Source organism: Monopterus albus, unplaced genomic scaffold (genome assembly GCF_001952655.1).
Source record: "Monopterus albus unplaced genomic scaffold, M_albus_1.0 scaffold74.1, whole genome shotgun sequence".
Classification (NCBI taxonomy): domain Eukaryota; kingdom Metazoa; phylum Chordata; class Actinopteri; order Synbranchiformes; family Synbranchidae; genus Monopterus; species Monopterus albus.
The window spans coordinates 481,947-487,869 of record NW_018127954.1 but is presented as its reverse complement, the minus strand read 5'-3'; the positions used below and the strand labels follow the sequence as shown (position 1 = coordinate 487,869).

The following is a 5,923-nucleotide window of genomic DNA, read 5'->3' as shown; positions in this document are numbered from 1 at the left end:
CAGCGGATGAGGATGTCAGCGGCACCTACCAGTGGTATTTCCGGCCAGGTTGCGGAAGGCGACAGAGACAATCTCCCTTCAACCCATTGGCAGAACCTTTTCAGCCTCAAGAGAGTGTGCAGCATCCAGAAGAGGATTTTCCACTACAGAGCGAAGAGGATCTGCCACTACGGAGCAAAGAGGATTTTCCACTACAGAGCGAAGGAGACACAGTAGCACCATCCCAAGGACCTGAACTGGACCTTGACAGGCCGGGGATTGGTGAGTCAGAGACAGATCTTCCAGCTGAGGATGAAGGTGAGAGAGTGACTGTGAGACAGCGATCCCAGCGGCAGAGACAGCAACCCATGGTACTGAGTTATAACACAGGCCAACCAACTATTGTGCAGAGGGACTGTAAGGTGACAAAGACTCAGGTTACAGAGGCAAAAGCCTTTTGGAGGCCTTGGGCTGTCCAAGTGTGTTAAAGACAATGGTAACACTGTAGGTCAGACAGAAATGTCAGGAGACATTTTATTTTGTGGGGGAGAGTGTGGCACTGTGTGATTTATGGGTGTAAAGATAGTTGCCCCCCATTTAATTTTGAACTAGTGTCATGAATGGGGCCAAAACCGCTGAGGAACCTACTGTCAAGAGTCTATTTGGTGCTTGGTCTAGTGTGCGTGTGTGTGTTGTAAAAGAAAGGGGATTGTTCATGCCGGTGTGCTCAGCCTCGCCAGCGGGGGCGCTCCATGCCTTAGGCATTAGCAGCTGGCGCCAGCCGAAAAAGTAGTCAGTACTCGATGAACGAATGCACAGTACAGGCAAAGAGTGCGCTCCTGAAACTGACTACTGTTTTGTATTTTACAGGTAAGCAGGTTGTGGGCAACGCACAAATAATAGATAGCAGTAGTGGTGATTCTTTGGTGCTTTGGAGTGACGCATATCAAGCGGAAAAGAGTGAATTGACGTGTGTGTGAGTGTGTGTGAGATCGTGAGTGCCAGTCGCTACGTTATGTTATCAAGATGGCGGACATGGGCCCGTGGCAACTGCAGTAGCTTGATAGGGAACTTGTCAATGTCTCTGTGATCCAAAATAGGAAATGTAGATGCTCGGGAATGCACACGGTTGTAGCATGGGTGTGGTTTGACTGAAGCGTGAGTGACATGGAGTGTCAAGCTGAACTGTGCACATGTGGACAATATACTAGCGCCAATTCTGTTACTGAGCTAAGGCTAGAATCAGTGTTGTTCGCATGTTGTATCTGGTTGGGAGCTGCACGGTGTACTCTGTAAATTGTATGTAGTTACCACATTAAGTGTTAAAATGCTTATTTTCGTTGTATTCTGGGTTAAAAGAAATTATAAATACAGTACAAGACATTGATTTAAGACCCATTTGTTCAATAAGTCAGTTCATGAGAGGATTAAAAACTGCTTAGAAACAACAAGTAAAAACTGTACTAAGTTGAGTTCATGTAAACACCACAGTATAAGGGTAAAATACATATAGTTTGGTCATTTCATGATGGTCATGTTCAAAATGATGTACCTGTCTGAATGTATAAGTGCTGAATCAGCATTGTAATACATCTACAAGAAGAGTGGGGGGGGTTGTACTATTGTATGTGTTATTAGTACTTGAGCTAAGTTTAATTGTGCTATCTGGATATATGCAGCCGAAAAAGTAGTCAGTACTTGATGAATGAATGCATAGTACAGGCAAAGAGTGCGCTCCTGAGACTGACTACTGTTTTGTCTTTTACAGAAATAAATGTGTTGCATTAAGAGTGAGTAGCCCCTCATTCTTCAACCCTGTAACATCTTGAGAGCTCAACCATAATAATTTTAATCAGTATGATCATTTTAGATTTGTTTAGAAATAGTAGTTGTTGATTTATTTAGATTATAAGCCAATCAAGACAATTATTGATGATTTAATGCTCTATCTTTTAAGCTTTGTAGCGTGTTCTTCATGAAGAATAATCGGAATCAAATATCAATTTTCAAACATTTATTATCATAACTAAACAGACCATCGAATAAAGCAATTTACAGAGCTCTGGGTTCCATCTCTATCTGAAGCCCTAACCTCAACAGCAAAACCTGTTCAATTCGTCTTCAGGACGAGAAAGAACACCTACCCTCCTGAAACCCAGTTACTTATACAATTTGAAATGTGCAATTGTAGGCTGGTCTGGTGGTCTCGGGTTGCTCCATTGGTCCATCTATCCATCCGTCCCCCTTCTGCATCCTTCCTGCTCCAATGGGAAAGGCAGCTTCCTAAAGAGAGAGAAAATCCTACTCTGTCTAAATTCCTACACTCACCTCTTTGTTTCCAACTAAGTAACTACACTCTATAAAACATGGCTTTCCATTTGGCTACTTAAACTATCTTGCCTGTGTGTCTGTATATGGCCCTGTCTTTTAAAGTTGTCTTTTCTCTTCCTGGCCTCAGATCTAATCTCTGTTTCAACTATCCTAGAAACCCCAATAAACTTCAGGTCCCCCGTCCCATCAGCCAGGTGGCGGTCATAAAACAACTGTGGACCCTCATTGCTAGGCCATAAATCTAATGAGTTCTCAGTGTTTAGTGAATCAGTCTCCCTTGATGTTAAACAGTACCCCAGTTGGCTAACACAGTAAATACTGACCAGTGATTCAATGCAGACTTAAGGTGATATGTAACTACATAAACATAAACACAACTGTGAGAGTAAAATATATAAACTTATGTATGCTCTAAACTAAATCCTAATTATTCATTTTCTTAATATGATAGAATAATCATATGCACACACAGTAAACAAACAAGTTAACTAATCAACAAACATAGTATCAATCTTCTACTAACTAAATTCTTAATTCAGTCTAATATTAAAACTCATCCTAATGTATTATTTTGTTAACAATTTTACTCAACAGCTTCAATATAAAATTCCTGAAAAGATGTAATACTCCACACTACTGCGTTTATTGCGTCAAGTTTTGATGTTATTAATTCTTTTGATTTTAGTGGATTTACACTTTCAAGTGGTAATGTTCAAGGCTGTTTAAGACTATAATACAAATAGTTAAATGCAATTTCCTGAAAAAGGAATCAGTGATGATTGAAATTAACATTGGGATATTGACATAATTTTCAGACAACCTAAATGAACTTGTCAATTGTTTACTCATTATATTACACCCATTATAATTCAAATGCCCTATCTTAGAACACAACTTGATAATGAGTTTAATCATATTGTTCAACCATCAAGAGTATTAATAGTATGCCAACCTTCTCAATAGTGTCTCAAAGAGTTAAACCAGCCAGTAGCAACCTAGCAGTGTTAACAAGCTGACCAGCTGTGGATACCTAATGGTGACAACTAAGCAGCAACTCTCTGATTGAGCTTGTTACTCGGGGGAATTCCATACAAACCGACTGGCTGTTGAGAGGGTAGGTGGTATTTAGAAAGTTATATCAGAAAATACATTTTTTTTTAATTTTATCCAGCTGTTTACTTATTACATAATATAATATACATAATATACACTACCCTTTAAATTTCCTATCCTTAATAACACCTTATGTCAACTAAATACTGTGCAAAACAAATATGTTATTTCAGACAAAATGTAACACTTCCTCAAAGAGCCAGAGTATACTGGTTTATAAAAATTTCTCAGTACAGTAACAACTGAGGGTACAAGGAGGTAGCTGTCTATAACTGCAGGTTGTTATATTTGGGAGGTTTTGGGGTCTTATCCTGAATCAATAACATGAAAGAAGGAGGTCTGCAGGAAACTATGTTTGCAGGTTCATGGTAGTCAATTACTAAGTGAATATCTCCACCAAAAAACCTCAAGCAGTGTTTGGAACTTTAATATGTTTCAAATATGCCACCTTAGTGTGAGAGGTTAAGCTTTATTCCTATGTCTAGGGGTTAGCATATTGTGGCCTTCATATACAAGCCATTTTTCTACTCATTTACATTCTTTTTCAAAGTCAGGCTTTGTTTGTGGAAGTAAATGGTAATGAGGAAGATGTTACTCTTTTTTCACTAATGCAATGCAGTGTGTTCAGAACATTGTAAGGGAATCTGACATCATGGAACCTGACAGCGTGACTTTGGAAAGGTTATTTTGTGAGCTTCATGGATACACACGGACAATTTCATCGTTTATCTCATTTTGCCAGCAATTAGAAGGGAATGACAATCAAGAAGGTTTAGGTGCACTGAGAGCCCTGCATGCATGCTTTTGTTCCATCATCAATTCATATGAAACCTCAAGATCAGTAGAAATGAGACAAAGGACTATGACTGATTCAGGAGTACCGCCAACAATCAGGACTGGTCATCATGGTCATCCTCAGTACAACATATGTTTGTCTCTTGGAATGAGCTGGCAAAGAATAGCTGTATGCTTTGGAATCAGCAGGATGACACTGTACAGGCACAGAAAGCAACTTGAAATTGGACCACTGAACTACATTGCAATGTCTGACTTGACTAACATTGTTGGTGAGATCCTTCAAACCACCCCAAATGCAGATGAAAGGTATGTGTTAGGATTCCTTCGATCACGCAACATCAGAATACAACGTTGGTGTGTGAGATGCTGCCTGCAACAGCATGACCCAGTTGGACATGACCTCCACTGCCGCCGTGCATTAGACGAAGAGTTTACAATGTTCAAATTCCAAATAAATTATGGTGTTTTTTTTAATGTATAATTAAATCAAGATAAGTTCTTTAAATACACACTTATAATGTAATCTAGTAATATACTATATTATAATATTACTTTACAGGCAGCCTATAACAATAACCTCAACCACAGAAATCACTTTTATATTCATATTACTGACTTAATAATATGGTAAGTAACATCTATCTCCTAAAAGACTTTTGGGGTTTTTTTCTTGTTTTTGTCAGGTTGGTAGAAATTACTCCAATTTGATACACATGAACGGTAGCAAACGAGCTACTTGTACGCTTATGTTAGAAATTACCCAATTCTTTTGTTGGAAGTGTGAGAAGTGAAGACAAGAGAGGACTGTTTAAAATCAACAGGAAGTTTACTCAAAGTCTGGGCACAGGTGAAGTCCATACAGCGCTAGGATCAGAGAGACAGAGCTCCTGCAGGAGATCCGTTCTCTGAAGCACGAGTTACGTTTTCCTAACACATTTATCTGCTTGGGCTAGGCCCGCCCTGGACAGAGGTACAACATTCAACACTTCGTAATCCTGTTGGCCATTTTGTGTAAGCAGGAGCTCACACCTCCTTGTTGGAATGTGGTAAAATCCAGGTGTGTGTTTGTATGTTTCTTAGGTGGCAGTTTGATCTTTATCAATGAACAAAGAGTGGTCTGGGCTGCAGGCCCCCCTGTGTGTGTGATGCTAATAAGTATGCTAAACTGGCCAGGTGGTCATCTCAGGTTGTAGCCCCCTGCCTCTGCAGGACACCCCATGACAAAGCAGAACTTGGAATGTCCTAAACGTGGGTCTAGGTGTAGGTGCAAAACAGGCCAACAGGTCTTTGTTAAAATGTAAAATAAAGGCTGTCTGGTTACTTGGAGGTACAGACATACTGTCTCTACAGAAGTTACAGCATGCAGTTCCAAAGTTTCATACAGCAGTCATCAATACAGTTTTAATATGTATAAGCAAGAAAAATAAAGGTATTGTAGAAAGAAATTCTTGATAAAATAATATAGTGCTATGTTATGTATTTTGCTAAACTGTTTAAAAGTGTTTAATCTGCTTGACCTTTATAATGGCTTGACCTGTGCACTAGAAATGCTGTGTGAGTAGGTGTCTAAGTGCAGACTCAGAACAACAGGAAGTTGCTCAGATGCAGACTGAGATGACTGAACTGTCTGCAAGAAGAGTTGTGAGTGGGTATAAGGTCTTATTGTTTTGGCTTTATATTATCAACATTTATCAATAGTATA

The 5,923-nt window shown here is 39.4% G+C and overlaps 1 long non-coding RNA gene across 1 annotated transcript; it reads left to right on the top strand.

The window, feature by feature from the left end:
- The first annotated feature begins 420 nt into the window (after positions 1–420).
- LOC109963408 (uncharacterized) lies at positions 421–1,782 on the top strand. Its single transcript, XR_002275402.1, has 3 exons — positions 421–849; positions 971–973; positions 1,748–1,782. It is a non-coding gene; the product is annotated as an uncharacterized LOC109963408 (long non-coding RNA).
- The last annotated feature ends 4,141 nt before the right edge of the window (positions 1,783–5,923 follow it).